The sequence below is a fragment of the Cygnus atratus genome, chromosome 2 (genome assembly GCF_013377495.2).
Source record: "Cygnus atratus isolate AKBS03 ecotype Queensland, Australia chromosome 2, CAtr_DNAZoo_HiC_assembly, whole genome shotgun sequence".
NCBI lineage: Eukaryota > Metazoa > Chordata > Aves > Anseriformes > Anatidae > Cygnus > Cygnus atratus.
Genome location: NC_066363.1, coordinates 150,566,151 through 150,587,924, shown reverse-complemented (window position 1 = coordinate 150,587,924; position 21,774 = coordinate 150,566,151).

Below are 21,774 nucleotides of genomic sequence, written 5' to 3'. Positions count from 1 at the left end.
GCTAAAGACGTGAGGCTTTCTATTCCAAAGCCAATGTCTGTTTATCCTGGTGACTAGGACAAGGACAGGAAACTCCAGATTAAATTCCTTCATTAAATCGAGCAGAGGAGAGATTTAAAACCAAGCTTACATTTCAAACAAGCCATTTACAGCTGGGGACTGGGGTATAACATGGGCCACATTTCCAGATCCACTTAGCAAATTAAGGATATTGAGATAAAATGCAGGGAAAATCAGGGATCAATACTCAGGGCTCTGTCACCAAAGAATTCTGCTTCTGTAGCCTCATCCCTTTTTTGTATAGCTTTAACAGGATGAATACAAAATGGTACAATTCTAGGACTCCTCTGGCAAATCCAAACTACCGATTTCAACCCCAGCAAGGTGAGGACACTCACACCTTGTCTGCTACAGGACAGATTTCTTGTGAGGGAAGTACATTAAAGGACAGAAAACAACAACATCCCTTCCTCTACATCCTATTATGTTTCTCAGCAAAGGCGAGCATGCCTGCCAGGCTGCACAACTCCTGACGGGTTCTTCACCTCCAGGGACTTACAGGGAGTCTGAGTTTTGTTTTGCACATCTCTGAATTGGCAGCTGAATGTAGGAAGAAACCAGGCACTTAGCTGTTCAGCCCATGATGCCGTTAAGTGAACTTAGTTTTCAACTACTAGAGAAACAAGAGAAAAATAACAGAGCAATGATTGATTTTAGGTGCTTCAGAGCTTAGCTGATATTGGAAAGAGGGCTGTAGGAACTGTTCTCTTGGATTTAAGCATTTAATCCTGCAATATGAATCTCAGTCTGTATCCTCATAGCCTTTTTTTCATATATATATATATATATATATATATTATGTTTTAACTATAAAAACTCACAAAAATACTAGATATAAGTAAAGTAACACAACATTAGGGTTTTTATTTTTAGTTGTCAGAAAATCTTTACCTGAAATACAGTTGAGTCCTCTTAAATCAATACATGTTAAAGGAATACACCTATTAAAAGACAAAAGTTAAATTACAAGAATAACTCAACTTTATAAAAGGAATAAAATCACTAGAAGAATTTTAGTTTAAGTCAATAATCATGATGATGATTATAGCTATATGAAATCCTTCTGAGCTAATAATTCCTAGTGGCATGAAAAAAATAATAAGTTAAAATATACTTTCTGTGAACAAAGGTTGAAAACTCAGCCAATTTTAAATGTGTTCTTGATGGCTGGAAATCAATGTATACCTTCAGGCAGATATTGTGTATAAACATACATATAAGCCATGACTAACACAATATTAAAACTTGAAAGTGCCCAGTAGGTGTGTCTTATCTACAATATTATCCTACTGCAAAATCACAGTCACAGTTTGTTGACTAGGCATCAGCTGTAGAGCAGCAGAATTGCTCAACAGGTGTTAAACAGGGTTCAAATCCTGAAGGCTTTGAACAAGAATTTGCCACTGAAATATGTGAGAAAAGATAATAGTAGGAGTGAGTTTCTCCACATTTCCAGCCTCTGTGTTGGACACAGACACAATGAAACTAAACCTACTCCTCTGGCTCCAAATAACACTTGGCTCAGTGACATTTTTCCTTCCCCATTTTCATAGAATCACTCTCCTTTTCAGGTGAGCACACATTTAGATTTCTGAGTGGGAAAAGCCCTGAAGGACAAAGAGGTAAATTTTCTCTTAGAAACTTCTCAAGGCAAGAGAACTGGATAGACACTGGGAGGTCACAGGGCTTCTTGGCTTCTCAGTTTGGAACCATTTGAAGGAATTCAATGAAGTACCTGATATCAAAGAGATCTTCATAGCAGTTGTCCAAAGTTACCTCAACTAAATATAGTCACAATTAGTACTGGCATAAGGAGGCAGAATATCAGGCATTTTCTTCTTTTCTCTCCTAGTTCTATTCCTAGAGTGACTGGAAATGAAAATTGAGTCTCCTTGTCTTCAGAGTGATTAAAAATGAGCTGGTTTAGTTGCTGCAGTCACATGAACTACGAGTTGTTGCTGAAGGAACCCACAGATTACTAGTGGGCCTTTTACGGTAAAGAAGGTGTGACAAATGTTTTCAGAACTATGCAAGAGGGAAAAAGAGACAAACAGAGTGTCTGATGCTATGAAGAATTTTTTGCTTCAACTAAAAAGTGGGACCTTTGTGGGGGAAAAATTGGAGTCTGGAGAGCAATTTTTCTGTTTCTAAAGTGGGGCGGAAAGGCTAGTGGCACTTTAACAGTTCTCTCACTTGACTAGCTCATGAGCATGGGTCATTTCTTACATTAGTAAGTAAATCCAGCTCTAAAGCTCAGAGTGCCTCTGGGAAAAGAATTATCACAGGAGCTCCTGCTACTACACCTAAGGGCACGTCAAAACAATTTTCAGACTAGCAATGGTTCTGTCACAAAAGAAATGGATGTATGTTGTACTTCTGTTGTCTTCTTGTCCTTTTTAACATCCCACTATATATTAAAAAAAAATAAAAAATAAAAATAAAAAAATACTCTTCTAGACTTGATTTTCTAACACAAAATGCATTTTCATAGGCACCAAGACGGTACTCAATTAAATATTTTGGCAATCAAATAAGTCAAGTTCTTCACTAGTAGTGCTGAGAGCGATTGCATCCATTTACAGTATTTTTGCAGTTGCTGGTATGTGCCTTGATAAATGCACAATGAACACATACTGCAAGACTATCGCTAAAGTAATTAAGTGACATGTACTACTTTCTCCACCACTGAAAAGAAACCAGAGTAGGAAATGTGCCTATCACTAGACTGTATAAAGAAGCCTGCATAACAGTACAGAGATAGTAAGTAAAGAAGTGAATATCCATTATAACAGCATGTTCTATATAGTTTCATATATAAGATATGGAAGGTGGCCAAGATATTGAATGACATCAATACTGTTACTAAGACACAGCTGCACAAGTACTAATACCCTCGGTTAAATAGTCTTGTCTCAAACAGTGATGTGGCTTTTGATGGGATGAGGTAGCAACAGAGTCTAACAAACTCACCACGTGTCAAATTCAGAACTGGTGTGAAAGTGGAGAAAATTCCATCCCCTTCTTCTGACCTGAAGCCTTGTATCACTACTTAAACTCCCCTAGGCCTTCAAAAACACCTCCTCTATAAATGAGTAAGGGAGCCTAAAAGGATGCAATTTAAATATCAAGGCTTTCAAAAAGGGTGTAGGCAGAAGCAGGCTGGATACATCTCTGTCATCTGTGGTCTGGTGGATTATCTGCTGTCTTCTCAAAATGCAAGTTGTATCTATTTTGCACTTCATTATACAGTGATAAGGTAGGGGTGAGGGAGTTTTATAGTTAGGCCATTAGGAAGGCAGAAGTCAGCTGAAATACATCAAACTTGCATCTACCTCTGTTTCTTTGCCGGGAGAGGATATAACTTTCCACACTTTCAGCACCAAGAACTTGGAAAGCATACAGCTAACTAGGCTCTGGGGATAGCAAAGGTATTTTCATTTGTTTATAAAAACTGTCAAGCACCACCCACACTCTGTCCTCAAGTGACCCAGTTATATTATGCTGCGTGAAGATGAAGCACTGAGATATTTACCGGCACACAGAGTGCAAAATGTGTTTTATGCTCCAACAGGATAGATGAGCAACCAGCACAGAATAACAATAATAAACACACTATCCATAATAAGACCTTTGAAGTTCTCTTCTCCTGAACGGGGTTAAGCCTTGTTTAATGTACTAAAATATTTGTACAGTGGGTTTTGGGTTTCAATTTTTTAACTTTTTCTGGCTAATATTCAAAGTAGAAGAGCCAAAAACTATACAACACTCAAATACAAAGGGGAAACCACGTGCTAAATATAGATCAGAACATGAAATAGGCTGATGAGCTGCTCTTGAAGCATTTCTGCCAATGGTAGGAAATGGAAATGCTAGCAGCTTTTTGTGACAGCTTTGGCTAGCTCTGTCCCAGCTAAGCAGGTTCAAATGGTTCAGGTCAACAGGGAAGAAGCAACAGGGGCAGGATGGACCATGCATTGCACTATAACTCAGAAAACATGGGTTTTACTTTTACCTGTGACATAGGCTTCCCGCTTTACTTTGAACCAGACAGTATAAGGCAGGAGTTTTCTCACTTCACTGCAGCAATTTAAAAGAGTCGTTGTCTTTTTTGAACCTTTTAAAAGGTCATTGTCTTAGTCAAACTTATGTATAGAGACTTCATCTGTAATCAGCTGAGAGAGTTTACACCTTCTGATCTTCCCTATACAGAATAGGTAAGTAAGATAGATGGGATCCACTGTCTGTTTTCCTATCAGTCTCCAGTGACTATGTTTCTTAAACAGCTTAAGTTTGATGAGAGAAACATCATTTTCTGTCCTTTTCCCATTCTTTCCGTCTTTCTTCTGCCTACAAACAGTAAATGTTTATGCCAAAGATATTCTTGCTCTTGTATTTCTGGCATAACCTCACACGGGGCTGGGTGCCTATTGGAATACAAATATTTAAAAGCCTCAGATCTATTTTATTGTTTCTACAAATTGAAGCTTTTCCGTCTCCAGTTTGTATTTTTTTTTTCTCCTTCTTACATAAAAGGTCTTTCTGTCTGACTGCAAGCAATACAAGAGTTAAATGAGCCTCCTGAGAACCAAAAGATGCTTACTGGAAAGTGAAAAATGCAGGAGCTGGAAACTGTCTTCAGGCTCGTGTGACAATTGTTTCCATTCTACAGTCACAACAGAGGCAAGGTGAGACCAGGTGATAACAGAGTTAAAAAAGCTGCCTGAAAGAGGGAACAAGGAAAAACATATGTAGGCATCAAATTCCAAGTAAGAAAAGTCTATTATATTTTTTGGCCAAAAGTCAATTGGGAACATTTTGTTGGAGCTTGCCAAAATTCTGAGCAAATGCTGCACCAGAAAAGTAAACAGTTTACACAGCACTGTCAGTCCAGAACTGAAGAAAAGGAGCTTAGTAAGTACGGAGTAAAGCAGGTCACAGAGCAGTGATTAATGGATGCTGGAATTTCAAATACAATCATATACCTGAACAACATGGCCTGAAAAGATGGATTGCTGAATGGCTTGTGAGAAATTAGAGCAGGGGAGGAAATATGTTTCAATGCGACACATTCATTCCAGTAGAGGAGAAAATGATTTCTGAATTTCACCTATTGTAGGGTGGGAAGGGGAGGCCTGTTCTTTAGGGAAAAAAAATGAGTTATCAGCAATTCAATAGCTTTCAAAAAAAAGCTTTCATTTGTCTCTGTTATACTGAATTGGGTCATCTGTTCTCTCCAATTGTATCTTCTTCTCAACTTCCTAGTTTGCCTATGAATGATGAAAAATTCCTAACTTAAAATATTTGGTAACAAGAATTTAGTAACAAGAATGGGTGAAATTTAAGTTGCACATGAAGGAGTGATTTTGTTTGTTTGTTTGTTTTGTTTTGTATATTTGATTGGAAAAATCATTTTTATAGCTACTAGAGACACAGGCTGTACATAGCCCTATGAATAGCGTTAACTTTATTCTAATTCTAAAACAACTTAGGTTAATAAGCTTTAGACTTAATTAGAATACTACAGCGAAAGACATGACATTTCACATGGGCTTGTTACCAAATTTAACAGTTTATTCCATGAAAAAAATGTCATTAATGAAGGGATTTTAAATAGCAGATTCACATGCCAGTCTTGTTTTTCCAAGAGAACTAGAAATAGTCCACAAAACTTTAGGAAAATTTGGTATTATCTGCATTTTCTTGGTCGAATAGGAGGACTCTTGGATGATAATTCACCCCACGTTATTTGCATCCTAAAATAATTAGACTAAATCCATAGGGTGACAAATCTGACTCCTGATGTTAAGCAATGCATTCAGAATCTCAGGCTTTTTCTTATTATTGTTTTTTTTTTTTTTTTAAGAAAATCTCTCAATCATTTTATTTGTTACCATTATATTCACAAATAAAATTAATTAAGCTGTAAGTGAAAAAAAAAAAATTATGCCTGCCAAAATCAAGAGGCATCTAAAATGATACTCCTGGGAGGTGTGAACATCTATTTTTAATTCTGTAACCTGTTGATCTTGTGAGTAGCAATAATACCAAAGCTCTAGGTGTCCCTGCTTGTACAGGGGGGTTGGACCAGATGACCTCCACAAGTCCCTTCCAACTTCAAACATTCTGTGATTCTGTGTGAAAGCACCTTGTGATTCTGTGTGTGCACCTACCTCACCACACCAGAGGGGAAGGTGAAGGCTGAAACGTCTTAGCTACGAAAGTCTCTGTCCTCTGAATACAAAGTAAAGGGGAAAAAAGGTTCAGAGTTTAGGAGAACCAGTCTCACCTGCACAGAGAACAAAGTGGAGTGCATGAGAAACATTTGGGCTTCAACAAGAAGAAACAAGTTATGGACTTGCCAAGCTCTGGATTGCCTTTGTAGGGTCCTGCTCTTCTTCCATCTCTAGTCAGAAGTGGCTTAACTCTTGTTAGAGACAGCATCACCCATGTTCCTTCTTCTCCAACGAGCTCAGGTGACTACATTGCAATAAGTGACCAAACTGCAGCTTTTATTTCCACACCAAGCATCCAGAAGTGCTTCAGTGAGAACTCTGAAGTTTATGGAAACAAGAGGTTAAATCTCTTTGGATGTTTTGTGTTTAGGGATAACAGCTGTGGCATACGAAAAGGGAAGGGGAAACAGAGGTATGAAGCTGAAGGGGTTCAATTAATTTTCCTACACATTTAAATAATTAACCGTGAACATCCAAGTCTGAAAATGTTGCCCTGTGGAAGTAGGACAATTTGATGTTCCGTTTTGTTGTTGGTGTAGATAGATGGAGTCACATGCAATACTTGCTACAGGGTTTGTTTGGCTTCTTTTCCCCTTTTTAACAATCCATTTTACAGGGCTATTTCAGGAGATGCCTGTGAGCACACCAGGGAGGTGCTATATGAAAACAAAGTACACCTGATTAATTATCTAATAAGGGAGATGTTTGCACAGCCAGTACCATTCATTTTTCATGTGGCAATGTAGGCTTTAAGTATTAGTAACCACCAGTCCTGCACTGCCAGAAGGATACTGTTGTCCTCCACACAATCTTTTCTTTCTGTCTCATACACGTCAGTGTGCTGATAGGAATGTCCCAAGTTCCACTCCCAAACTTATTTTGTACCTGTCCCAGTGACTTGTGAGCCATTTCAAATATGGATTTCATCAATGGCATTAAGTAGTGGTTCAAGAAGATTTAGTAGAAGCATTTAAAAACGTTGCTAAATTATTACATTAGGGAACAAATTCCCTTTTCTCTCACGTTCATCAGATTCATTCCCCACTAATAAACACAGAGAAGAATGAACCTCCAGAGAATTTAGATTTGAGTTTTAAAGGAGGTTTAACGTTTGGATTTGGCTATAACTTCAATTTCCTTTCATGAATATTTTATTTAAATCCTGTATTAATCACAGAGTCGCAAAGATAGCCTGCCTCCTGCTTCTGCTTGCTCTCATTGTCTGTCACAGAAGTGCTTTCTCTCAACCTTAAATATCTCTAATTAAAAATTTCCCTGAAGCCAACTGATACCTGTGTGATTAATGGGCTGGCTAATAAATAAAATGCACCATGCGACTTTAAGATCATTGTACCATAAAAGCACAGAAAGGGTGCCAGTGGCCTCATCATTTTGAAAGATGTTTATTAAAGCAACAATGCAGAGGTCCTAAGGGTCCTGAAGTGCTCCACATCATTAATAACCAGATAAACCATCCACTGAGAAATCTGCTTCAGACACGTTCATTACTCTCTATGAGGAAGCTATACAAACAGGAAAAGAAAAATACAGGAGACTGAAGAGAAGCACAGGAATAGTTTTTCCAACAGATAAACATCCATCTCCTCCTTGGTATAAGTGAGTCCAAATAACAATGAAGAGCTCGATAGTGCTGGGATGAAGGCTTTCCTTCCTAGATTTGAAGTTCAAATGCAAGCCAGGTTACTGAACGCAATTCCCATCTGATGATTTTCCTTTGGGTTTTAGGTTAAGGATTTAACCCAAAGGATTTTGGGAAACCTCAGTAGAGGTTTCAGGCAGCCTGAAGCCCATGCTCAAAACTAGGGCAGCTTCCACAGACAGGGGTATTAGAACTCAACTACTGCCTCATCTGTGCTTAAGGGACAATCTCTTTCAATGAAAAGAGGTCAGACAAGGTAACCACACTGATGTCAACTTATTCTGACAGTCAAAGTGGTGCACAGAGGTTTCCATGCACAAAGATAGTATCCACCTTATGGTAATATATGTTGCATCACCCTGATGGCTCATCTTGGGTTAATCCATCAGATGGCAATAAGGTCTGCCCTGGAGTAGATCAGAGAGAAGACACAACCCTGAAGCCAGATGAAACCACACATTCATGCTCTGAAAGAAGGTGCTGAACTAAAGTTTGGTATAGCTAACTCTGTTATGCCAGTAAGAGGTTGTTAGTTTGTAAGAAATAACAACATTAACCCTTCCACCTGACCTATCTTCAAGAAAAGCCATCAGGCCCTGTTTCCATCACATTGCACATACTTTGCTTTTCCTTTCCCACTTTTCTGTCACTGTGAGTGCTGGTTAATATGTAAGTTCCTTGCAGCTTGCTTAGCCCAGGCTTCTCACGTGAGCAGCATAAGCCACTCGTGTATACCATGAGAACACACATGGGTTACAGATCCATAGGAAAACCATCAAAATCCTCTACTGTTTCTTCACCAAGGCAATGCTCACCCTTTTTCTTGCACCCAAATTTGGGCAGTGGGAAAGGCAAGGAACATCCTCTATCTCCTGCAGTCCTCTGTGGTTTGACACTGGTTAGTGAATAAAAAGAAGACAATCTTCTTTTTAGAAGAAGAAAAAAATCAGTATCCCAAAATACAAACCTGTAAATCAGTTTCCATCATCCTGTCCATTTCTGACAACAAAACCCTCGGGGACAGCTCTAATTAGTAGAGAGCTATCAGTAGCCCTTGTAGTAGCCTGGAGTGAGAGGTCAAGTGGTATCCCTGGTCATTCCTGTTTTTCTCTAGCCATCAAAGTGAAGGTCACTTCATTCAAAAGGGAAAAATGAGGGTCAGCAAGCCATACACAAATGTCCAGATGATGTGTCAGTTTACTATCAGTGCCAAAACAAAACATTGTCCCTGACCACATCCATGAAACATACCCCATTCATATGAACACAATTCATTCTCTTATCCCTGGTTTCCTCTGTCCTCCCAAAGCATTTTTCTTTTCAAAACTTTTACATTCTCTCAGTGAAATCAAAGTGAATGCCTAAATTCACCCATGGCTACATACAATAGAATTCACAGTGGGCCAAATTAAGTCCCATCCAACAAACAAAATTTACCTTATTTACATTCAGCCATACTTACCCAAGGCCTACAATCTCTCTCTCAAGGTGTATGCAGTGTAAGCATCTATACTTGAGACAGCTGTCTAGGTGTCTGTTGTTGCCAATGGAGTCCTAATCAATAGAGCCAATGGCGTTCAGATAAATCCCCTTACACTGAATGAAAATGTCCAATTTTGGCTGGAATGAATGCAGTAGTATACTGACAGACTCTGATTCTTCTCTGGCTACAAAAGGAGACTGATGTGAGCTTCTTAGCTGTAGATGCCTGTATGCTCAAACACATATTCACTTAGATGAATCCCACCCTGGAGTATTCATTAATTTACTTAACTGTTCCACTGAAATGACTAGCAATAATCACAGTCAAGCTTATAGAGCGTTCACTGAGAAAGATAGCTCATAGAGATATCACTGTGATGATTTAAAATCTAGCCTGTTTACTCTATCCAGAGCTGATCAGAATGTAACATAAATAACTCCCACCTGTTTGCACTAGTGTAGGAGGCCATACAAAGCCTCCAATGGCATATAAGCTACATGCATTTTTACTGACCTCATATCAGTTACATCATCAAGACTTCAAATGTCAGCCACATTTCACCAGCCTGACACACATAATTGCATGAGACACATCTGTAAATACAAGTCATTTACACTGCATAAACATATGCTTCAGCTGAAGCCCACTTCATATTCATATAGCAGATTTATATCTGCTCATTTGTTCATGTGGAGCTAATAATATAATGATATACTATAGCTGCAAACAGTGTTGGGTTGGCTGTAGTTAAATGAGCCAAAGGTTTTCCTTGGTTCTTCAGAGAGGTTATGGTTATGTAGGCTTGACAAGAGGGAAAAGACAGAATACTATATATTTGTGGTTATCACTAGAACCTGTGGCATATGGAACATTTGGAGTTGCCCGTGATGAAAACATTTTCAGAAATAGTGGAGTTAAAAAGCAGTAAGACTTAGTAAGTTTCTAGAGATGATTTTAAGAAGTCATAGGACATTTGAAGCCCTTTTGCTTGTGGAGAATTCACAAGCTTTTCTTTTCAAGAAATGTCATTTACATTAGGGAAACAGTTCCATCAACACCTGATTCCAATTCCAGCCCACAGCTGAGAGGTGACTCCATATTGCAACTTCCAGTTCCTCGATCTCAAATTATTCATCATTCAGAGTAAGTGGCCTGCATGCAATATTTCCTTTCAGGTTCAGCTCAACAGATGATTGCACATTAGTCCACGAAAATGAGAGAAAAAAAATATATACCTTGTGAGATATACAATGGTCTGCTAGATAAGATTTGCTAAGGGGTCAGTACTGGGACCAGTCCTGTTTTACATCTTCATTAAGGATATGGGTGATGGCATAGAGTGCACCCTCAGTAAATTTGCAGATGACATATAACTGGGGGGAGTGGATGACTCACCAGGGGCAACACAGACATCAAGAGGGATTTAGAAAGGCTGGAGAGGTGGGCTGATGAGAGCCTCAAGAAGTTCAATAAAGAGAAATGCAAAGTCCTGCACCTGGGGAAGAAAAACCCCGAGAATGACCCAGGTGGAAAAGCAGAAAAAGGACCTAGGAGTCCATGTGAACACCAAGTTGAACATGAGCTAAAAATGTGTTCTTGCCATTAAGAAGACTAATGGTATCCTGGGCTATGTTAGGCAAAGTATTACCACCAGGTCAAGGGAAGTGGCCATTCTCCTCTACTCACCTCTGGTGAGGCTGCACCTGGAGTACTGTGTCCAGTTCTGGGCCCCTCTGTACCAGAGAAATATGGACACACTGGAAAGAGTCCAGTGCAGGGCCACCAAGATGATCAAGGGACTGGAGCACCTCTCCTATGAGGAGAGGCTGAGACAGCTGGGACTCTTCAGCATGGAGAAGAGAAGGCTCAGGTGGGATCTTCTCAGTGTTTATAAAGAGCCAGGCTCTTTTTGGTTGTGCCCAGTGCCAAGAGAGAACAAACTGGAACACGAGAGGTTCCTTCTAAACACCAGGAAGCACTTCTGTGCTGTGCAGATGACAGCACTGGCACAGGTTGCCCAGGGAGGGTGTGGACTTTCCCTCCTTGGAGATCATCAGAAATCACCTGGACTTGGACCTGGGCACCCTGCCCTGGGTGTCCCTGCTTGAGCAGGAGGTTGGACTAGAGGGCCTCCAGAGGGTCCTGCCTGCCTCAGCCATTCTTAGATTCAGTTATTCTGTGAAGATCAAGAAAATCAATAACCATCTATATAATATTAAGAATGTCAAGTCAGTAGAAGGGACTTAGTAAAGAAAAAAAAAAAAAGGAAGAAAAAAAAAAAGAAGGAAAAAAAAAGTTAAAGGTTGAAAGGAGGTATAGGAAGAGGTATGAAAGGAGGTATAGGAAGATATATGAAAATCCCCTTAGATTTATTTATTATTTTTTTTAATGAAAGGATAGAACATTATCTGGAGCAGCCACAGAGCACATTTCAGAAATGCTTTAAACCATCCCCACAAAGATAAATAGTTTGCTATTTAAATGTATTTCCATCCACATACTCTCTAACATAAAGTAGCCAGCTACTGAAGAGGGTTGCATAAAATAAAATAAATATGTACTGACCAAGGTAAATTGAAGCAACTTAGTTCTGACCTTTTACCGATGCACTTAAAATTGCTTATTTCAACTGAAAAATATTTGGAAGCTTACATTTAGAACTTTTATGTGCTAAAACCACTTAAGCTGAAATAATAATAATAATAATAAAAACAAAAATAAACAAAAAATAAAACAGGCAGGAACTTCAGGTTATATGTAAATAGGTTATATGGAAATAACAAATGTTAGAATAATAGATAGTGGTGGCATCATTTCAGTTTTAAGCTTCAACACTGCCATAAAAATTTAGTTCCAGGACAGCTGAAACATTCCAAGAAGCCACAAAAAATATTGCCAGTATTTAGTTTTCAGAATGGGAAAAAGATATTAACTTTCAAAACTTCATTTACTTGAAAAAAAAAAATCATTTACTTGAAAACAATATTATATAAATGTATATTTTTTAATGTAAGGGTAGATAATATTTATTTTTAATAAGTTAAAGTCTAGGAAAGTCCATATAGATTTTTTCAATCCATTTCAATGTATTTGGAATATTTTTAGGAGATACTTATGCAGGTAATATTGATTTTATTTGGCATTCCAAATTAGAAGGTAAACAGAGCTTGTAACTTGAAATTCATCTCTGAGACAGGACTGACATTCTCTTATTTCAATTCCTAACACTTGAATGGGAGAGGTCCCATTGGACTGGAAGCTGGCAAATGTTGTGCTAATTTTCAAGAAGGGTAAGAAAGAAGACCCTAGCAATTACAGGCCTGTCAGTCTCACATCAGTGCCTGGTAAAATTATGGAGAGGATGATCCTTGAAGTTATTGAAGTGCACCTAGGGGACAAGGCAGTCATTGGTCCCAGCCAACATGGGTTCATGAGGGGTAGGTCCTGCCTAACAAATTTGATTTCCTTTTATGATAAGACCACCCATCTAGTCGATCTAGGGAAAACAGCTGATGTGATCTTTTTGGACTTCAGCAAAGCTTTTGACATGGTTTCCCATAGGATCCTACTGGACAAAATGTCCAGCATACAGCTAAACAAAAACATCATACAATGGGTGAGCAATTGGCTGACGGGCAGGGCTCAAAGGGTTGTGGTAAATGGGGCCACATCTGGCTGGCAGATGGTCACTAGTGGGGTCCCTCAAGGCTCCATTTTAGGGCCAGTCCTCTTAAATGTTTTTATAAATGATGTGGATGTAGGACTAGAAGGAGTTTTGAGCAAATTTGCCGACGACACCAAACTTGGAGGAGTTGTGGACTCGGATGAGGGTGGAAAGGCCTTGCAGAGAGATCTGGACAGATTGGAGAGCTGGGCGATCACCAACCACACGAAGTTTAACAAAAGCAAGTGCTGGGTCCTGCACCTGGGATGGGGCAACCCTGGCTATACGTACAGACTGGACGACTAGACGCTGGAGAGCAGCCCCGCAGAGAGGGATCTGGGGGTTGTGGTTGACAGCAAGTTGAATATGAGCCAGCAGTGTGCCCTGGCAGCCAGGAGGGCCAACCGTATCCTGGGATGCATCAAGCACGGCATTGCTAGTTGGTCGAGGGAAGTGATTGTCCCGCTCTACTCTGCACTGGTGCGGCCTCACCTCGAGTACTGTGTGCAGTTCTGGGCACCACAGTACAAAAAGGACATTAAACTGTTGGAGAGTGTCCAGAGGAGGGCGACGAAGATGGTGAAGGGCCTAGAGGGGAAGACATATGAGGAGCAGCTGAGGTCACTTGGCCTGTTCAGCCTGGAGAAGAGGAGGCTGAGGGGGGACCTCATCACAGTCTACAACTTCCTTGCGAGGAGTGGAGAGGCAGGTGATCACCAGTTGTCCGTTGTCACCAGTGACAGGACCCACGGGAATGGTGTTAAGCTGAGGCAGGGGAAGTTTAGGCTAGACATCAGGAAGAGATTCTTCACCGAGAGGGTGGTTGCACACTGGAACAGGCTCTTCAGTGAAGTAGTCACTGCACCAAGCCTGTCTGAATTTAAGAAGCGATTGGACTGTGCACTTATCACATGGTCTCAACTTTTGGGCAGACCTGTGCGGTGCCAGGAGTTGGACTTGATAATCCTTATGGGTCCTTTCCAACTCGGGATATTCGATGATTCTATGATTCTACGAATATCAAAATCTGTTCCACTCCACATCATGTAGAGGCATCCACTTTCAGTTTATGAGGTGTGCAAGTCAACTGCTACTTCCTCATCTGTGTTAAACTTTCAAACTCATCTACGTGGTGAAAATCATCAGTGTCATCACTGACACATCTATGCAATAAAGGAAGTCATAGCGCTGGATGGTTTCAGAATGTACATGGCATAATCCATCCAAATGATAGAATAAAAATATGTACAAGAAAAGAGAAAATTTACATGTTTAAGATTCATTCTGAGAGTCATCATTGCCAAATCATGCTCCGTATATTGCTGCTCCTTTTCTTATGGAAATTGTGAAAAAAAAAATCTTAATAGCTCATGCTATCATCAGAAGTGATTGTTTCATTTCTAATTTACAATTGCTGCACAAAATACCTCAGATTGTATTTAATGAATGAATGGCATCATCAACTTGAACCAAGAACTGCATAAGCATAGCAGTGCTTTTTTATGATTTGTCAATAGCAGCTGCTAAATATGAAATATTTGTATTGCAGTCACATTGTATTTTGTGTAATACTCAAGACAAATTCTGGAGCAAGGCAGTCAAAAACTCATAATGTCATGTCTGGCTTGCTGTTTCACCAAGTATTTTAACTCTAATCCGCAGACCAATGTTATTGAAGTTTCTGGAAGAGAAATCTCCTAATCCTGGTGTCTGAGACTGCACTGCATTAAATTATAAAAGCCTGGCTTCATTTTCATTTTTCTCTGTTTACAGGTGTCATTTCCTCTGTGGATTTCTCAGGAGGTTGGCTGTAGAGCAAGGCAGGAATTAGCTTTCCTCTCCTACAAAAATGTTAGTGATTTCAATTCCTTCCCTTTTGTTTCTCTCCATGTTTTTATTTCAGATGTACTGTAGACCATTTATGAGTGCTATAAAAAAGGAACCATAGGCCCAGAGGAACCATATTCAGACAGTACTTTGAGCAGAAACTAGAACTTTAATACTGTTTTTACAAACCATTACAAACTATTTTTGAATGAGTATTACTCAATCTTCTCTATAGAAGATGCAAAAAATTATTGAATAATTATAATAATATAATTGCAATAATTAAGTCAGTTTTCTGTCTTTTTACTGATTCATTCCCTCCTCACAGATAACAGCGCTCACAGTGGAGAAGGAAAAATAACATTTCAGTAGTGAACTGCATTTATAATCAGGGGTTTCAGTAAAACCAGAAAAAATAAAATAAAAGAAAACAAAGGTTCCAATACATGATGTAATTCATTATTTAAATTATTTATATAGTGGGAAACAATTATAAGTGGAGAAGCAGAAATACGCAGCTTGGAGTAGCTAGAATTTTAAATCTCAGTCACAGTCTATGTTTTTACACCCCTGAAGACTATGTAGTAAAGTAGTGATTTTTCTGGGGAAGATCATCCTTCAGACTGTACCTCCCTCTTGCTCTTCTTTAGCTCTTGAAATATTTTCCTCAACCTGAGACACTTTTTCTGATTTTTTTTTTTTTTAACCTATGTTAAATCTAGTGAATGGATACTAATGACGTGACATTTCCCTGTGGAAACGTAATTTGTCAGATAATTTACTGAAAACTCCAGTTAGCTGCAAATGTGTGACATCTAGCTGGATTCAACAGCTGTCTTTCATGATAAGGTGACAACAATGCTCAATCAAACAAGCAAATGAGTACAGGATCACAGATCTAACTCTGACCATTTTCTCTGATCGTTATCATAAATCCACCTTCTCACTGCATCAGTACTCAGACATGCTACATGTGATCAGAAGTGGCTACTAAACATTTCTGCTACTTATGTCCATGTGCAATTGGACATGTACAAGGGAAGACTCACCCAGAATGGCTTCAAAAGAAGGACATTGCAGATAATTTCTAAAATTCTCTTCTACAGGCAATGCTTAGGTGAATTCAGAGTGGATGGCAAAGTGACCTACATTTATTGCTGTTTCTAGATGGAGTTAATTGGAGGGTTGCAGTCAGATATCTGTATCTGGAAATTCTTTACATTCCTATAAAGAGCACAGCAGCACTACCTCCTCTGTGGACAACAGAGATAAAGTGTTGCTGTACCTGGTCTCTGGACTGTGTGGGTTCCATGTTGTCCTGTCCATGGTCCCCTGATGGTCCACACTGAAGTACTGGTTGGACAGTACCAGAGCCGCTTTCTGGCCTGTAAATTCACATTCCTTCCCATGATGTCTACAGCATAAATTTAGGGAAAATACAGACATAGAATGCTGTGCACCTGTATTGAATCTTGTTCTAGTTTTGCATCAAACCTCACAGCATACATATAATATTAAAATATGACAATTTCTACTGTCATTATTAAAACAATATTGCTATTTGGATGTTTTTGCCTGTATAACTGCCTGTGCACTTCAACCTGATTAACAGCATCCAGTTAGGAAGCTGACAGCATAGGTGGAGCTGAGACATTGTAGTAGAATGGCAGAGCAGAGAGCTATTGATACTGTCTGTAGAAGGAAAAGGAAAGGTACAATAGGAAGGGAGAGGTCCTGCTGGCCCATAGGGAAGCCTAGACTATAGGGCAGAGGAACAAGGGCATCTTTAGAGTGATCTACTAACACTGGAATACCCTTTCATTGTGTTCTTTTTTGTCAAAAAAATAAAAAAAGCAAATTATTTTTTTTCTTCTCCAGAAGGGTTTATAATCAGAGATAAACAGATGTCATCCCAATTTATGGATACGGAAACTTGAGTTATAATTACCATGAAATGATTTAATTCACTATCTTTAGCAAAGGAAGGAGGGTAAACAGAAAACTAAAAGCAATGTATTTTGAGAGGGCGGACTTCAATAAACACTGTAAATTGGTGGGTGAGATCTCCTCGGAAACAAGTTGAAGTGACAAAGGAGTGCAGAAGAGTTGGCAATTCTTTAAAGAAATGACAGTGAGGGTACAATCAGAAGCCATGCCAACATGAAGGAAGGATAGGAAGTGTAATCAGAAAACAATTTGGCTAAACCATGAGCTCTTCAATGACCTGGAGCTAAATAAAATGTACAGGAAGTGAAAACTACATTGAAATACTAAAGACAAGTACGAATGAATAGCATAAATATGTGGGGGAAAAATTCAGAAAAGCGAAGGTACAAAAAGAGAGGAAATTTGCAAAGGAAGCAAAAAGCTTTCTGTAAGCACATTTGCAGTAAAAAGAACTCCAAGGAAAAACATTCGTTCACTGCTAAACAGAGAGAACAAGTTCCTGCCAGATGAGTCTGAGAAAAGTGAAATGTTTAGTGTCTTTTCTATTTCAGCCTTCACTGGAAGGATCAACTATGACTAGATGGTTGATATAACTAAGGAACAATAATTCAGAAAGATCAGATTAGAGAATTCTTAGATAAGATAGATGTTTCCAGTTTTGTGGGGCATTGAGAAATTTATCCCAGAATACCTTGACAACAGACAGAAACAACCTGACAGCCACTGGTAGATCTCTTAGAGAACTCGTGTGTGGGTTCAGAGGACTGAAGAGCCATCAGACCTATCTGAAAGAGCAAAATAGGAGCCAGAGAATTATTAGTCTGACAGTCTAACTCGATTCCTGGAAAAATACTGGAACAAATAATCCAACTACTTGTAAGCACCTGTACAAGGACAAGGAGAGAAGTAGCAGCTAACATGGATTTGTAAAGAACAAATCATGTCAAACCAATCTAATTTCACTCTATAACAGGATAACAAGCCTTGTGGGTAGATGAGGAAAAGTAAATGTCATACATCTTGACTTTAGTGAGGCTTTTGACACCATCTCACATAATATTCTCATAAGTAAGCTAAGAAAACATGGTCAAGATTAAACTACAGACAAAGGGTGTGCAAAAAGGCTGAAAGTCTGCACTTTAGGAGTAATTTATCAATGTTTCACTGTCAAAATGCTAGGATTATATCAAGTGGGAATCACAGAGGTCTGTCTTAGGTATGGTACAGTTCAATATTCTCATGAATGATGAGGAAGAAGGGATAAGTGTGTGTTTGATACTTTTGTGGATAAAATCAGGCTCAGGCAGGCAGTCTGTAAACACACTGAATGATAGGACAGAAATCAGAAAATTTGTGGCATATTAGACAGGTGATCTGGAAAAATGAGGCCCATTTCAATAAGAACAAGATATGTTTAACAAAAATATCACATGTGAAAGAGCCCTCTAGCTCTGCTCAGCACTGTAATACTGCATCCAGCTTCAAGAAGGAATGACTATGCGGGAGGAATGATGCAAAGACAAGAAAAAAGGAGTGTAGGAGGAAAGAATTGAGAGTGTCTGGATTAATAGAGTCCAAGAGAAGACATGAAAACAGTCCTAAAGGGAATAAACTCTTCTTATGTGTTGAGGCCAGGATAAAATACATAGATTTTAACTGTAGCAAGAAATCCAACATTAAAAATTACTTTAACAAACATTTGTCAGGAGTAGTGTAGGTAGATAATACTAATAGATAATACTAAATAGGTGGATAGTCTAAAAGAGTTGAAAATGTTCCTTTTCTTCTCCTTCCATGACACAGCATGGTTTCAAGAGCACAGATTCTGGGTGACTAACCAAAGTTCACATGGGACATCTAAATCAAGCAGAAAATTGAAGCCTGACCTTATCAATGCCAGTTCAAGTGTCTTAACCTCAGAGCAACTCCTCTCTTCTCATTTTCTCTCTCTCTCAATGAATAGATAACACATGTAAGGTCTTTATTCAACAAATGACATTAAAATCTTTTCAAGTACAAAATGAAACAGCATTCAGATTGATTTATTTGTTTCTATTTTTGCTGTCTGTTACCCTAAATCAAGTGAAAAGCAAGTGATGCCAAAGCACAGTTGTTTTTTTGTTTTGTTTTGTTTTGTTTTTTGGTGGAAAATGCATTACAAGTATACAAATATACTATTGAACTTCTGCATAATTAGATACTAGTTGATTAACGGTCACCAACAAAAAGCTTTTTGAGACAGTCTGTGAAAAAAGCTGTTTCCTTGTGTAGCATATGTCAGTATACAGCAGATAAATGATGCACACTGTTTATTATACAACATTTACAATTTAGGATGGATTATTACTAACAATATTTCTTTTATAAACATAGTTGATGCAAATTTTGTATTAGAAATGCAGTGAATAGTAATTAATAACCTCCTTTGCTGCGTTAATAATACACTTCTCCCAGTAAATATTTGGCTAAATAATTAAGTGAAGGACTTTTTTCTTTCCAGTCCCCAATGCAATTTGCTTAACTTGATAGATTTTAATTGGAAAAGAGAAGACTTGGTTAATATTTAAAAAACAATCAGTTAATCATGATCATTTGCACTGCTTGTCTGTATCAGCTCCATTACATGAAGCAAGCTCTTCCAGAGGGATGGCCAAAGTAGGATCGGGACACCGTAGGTACCTAGAGGTATCTTTGCAATGTGGACTTAAAAAAAAAAAAAAAAAAAAAAAAAAAAAAGTAAGTGCTTGGCTTCTGAAATGAATTGGCTTGCTTAATATGTTTTTTCTAAAATACTCTCAAATCCCTTGAATGCTTGAATGCATTTTTTGGCACATATGTTCTCTAAAAGTCATGGAGATTGAACATCTAAATATTTAGGTGCTTTTGACAATTTGACTATGTGTTTAAATAACGTGGTAAAGCTCTTCCGATTTAATAACTACTGATTATGGCTCAAGTGAATAAAGGAAATCAGATGCAGATTGCTATACATATACACACTATGTCCATTTATAGGTTTCCTGAATTGTTTAGTACTCTCCTTTTAATCTAACCTAGCTCAGTTTTAATCTGAAATAGCAGTTATCAGTAACACCCATAAATCATTTTCTACAAAGAGTGGTGGCAGGGAAAGGTGTTTTCAGTCCTCTGCAGGTCTGTCAAAATGTTTGTGGAAGTAATTCATACTTGCAGTAATTGAATGTGTGAAAATACTTTTACTTCATTTATACTTTACTTCATAATACATTTACTTCAAATAAAATCTCTGTAAGTGAAAGGTTAACGCTTGGCTTCTTTTTTTTTTTTTTTTTTTTTTTTCTCATACAGGGTCATTACAGGCAGTGGGTTTGCATTATAGAAGAGACAATAACACTAGACCTTGTTAGCTATTATGAACTCCATGGTTTTTTAGCGATTATCTGGGATTTGAACATTTCACTCCCATTAAAGGAAAGAGAAAGTGAGTGTTTAAAATCCCTTGATGACTTTGAATTTTCCAGCCAGCTCGTCTGAATTCTGCTGAGGGACTGATTCTATATATGTTCACACAAATCCTGTTAAAGTCAATGGAAGTCGCAAGCATGTCTCTGGGGCAGAGTGAGACCCCCTGCTATCTAGTCAGTGCAAATTAACAGCTGGGAGTGGAAGGAATGTAAAAAAGCAAAATCTCTTCACGGGGCCACATTGATATGCAAGGGATTTGCTTGTCAGGGTGAGATGTGCGATATGAAGTGAATGTTTATTGCACACTGCAGGGAGCTTCCAATAGTAGCCAAAAGGAGATATCTGTAGTAGATCTAGATTGGAAGACGACTAAAGGCTGAGGCAGAGTGAAAGGCTTTTGGATACAGAATGTCTTTGTGACATTACTTATTCCTCATTAGAGGAAGAAAAGTTGCCAGCATTTACAAATTGAGGCAAAAGAAGCTGGGACTCCTGACACTTCACCAGTATCTGTAACTTGACTGTCTTGCTGTATTTTGAAGCATGCAAATCTATGGCTGTGGGTTGATGCACAAAACCCATTAAACTCCATCAGTCTTCCCACAGGAACTCAGGGAGAGAAGAGGACATTTTCAGCTGAAATGGTGCATATTTCAGTCTGATCAGGTGGGTAAAATATCATGGTACCTGGCCACAAACATAAGTTTGGTTAGTACAGATGGGCAATTCCTACTTCCCCTACTGCAACACATCCTTTTGCTCACCTGTCTCCTGGAAGAAAACATTAAGGATTTATAATCTGTGTTGTGTTTGGGGTGGCAGAAAGACTTCAAGTCCTCTTCCAACAAGGGCCAGAGGCAATAAACACACTCCTGTTTATTTCTGCTCTGCTCCATTCATGTGTGTGGTGCAAAGACAAAGGCTGTTGCTACCTGGATCACAACACTACGCAACCCCCAGCTTTCAGGGGGCCAAGCCATGGGTGCCAGGTCCTTGCTCAGACATGCAGAAGACACAGAGTGCTGATTGCCCAAGGATTCGCTTCTCTGACATTGTTTATTTCTTCAGATGAAGCTGCCAGCCAGGTGACCAACACAGGAGTGGTTTTATAGACAGCTATAGTACTTGGAATGCAATTTATTTTTTATTTTATTTTATTTTTTTATTAGTTAAGTAAGTTATATACAATGGTTGCATAAGTTACGTATGTAACAGTACAAATCATACCTGCAGTACTATTATGAACTACAGTCTGAATGATCTCCTGCAGATAGGTAATTACTTTCCAGAAGGAAAATAAATAAATAAATAAAAATTGCAAATTATTTTTCTAATGACTGCATCAGAAAACTTTGCACTCTATTCATGGACTATTTTTGAAAAGAAAATGTGAAGATTCATCAAACATTTCACTCATTTTGAGTTACTTGCCATGCTATTACTAGGATCAGTGTTA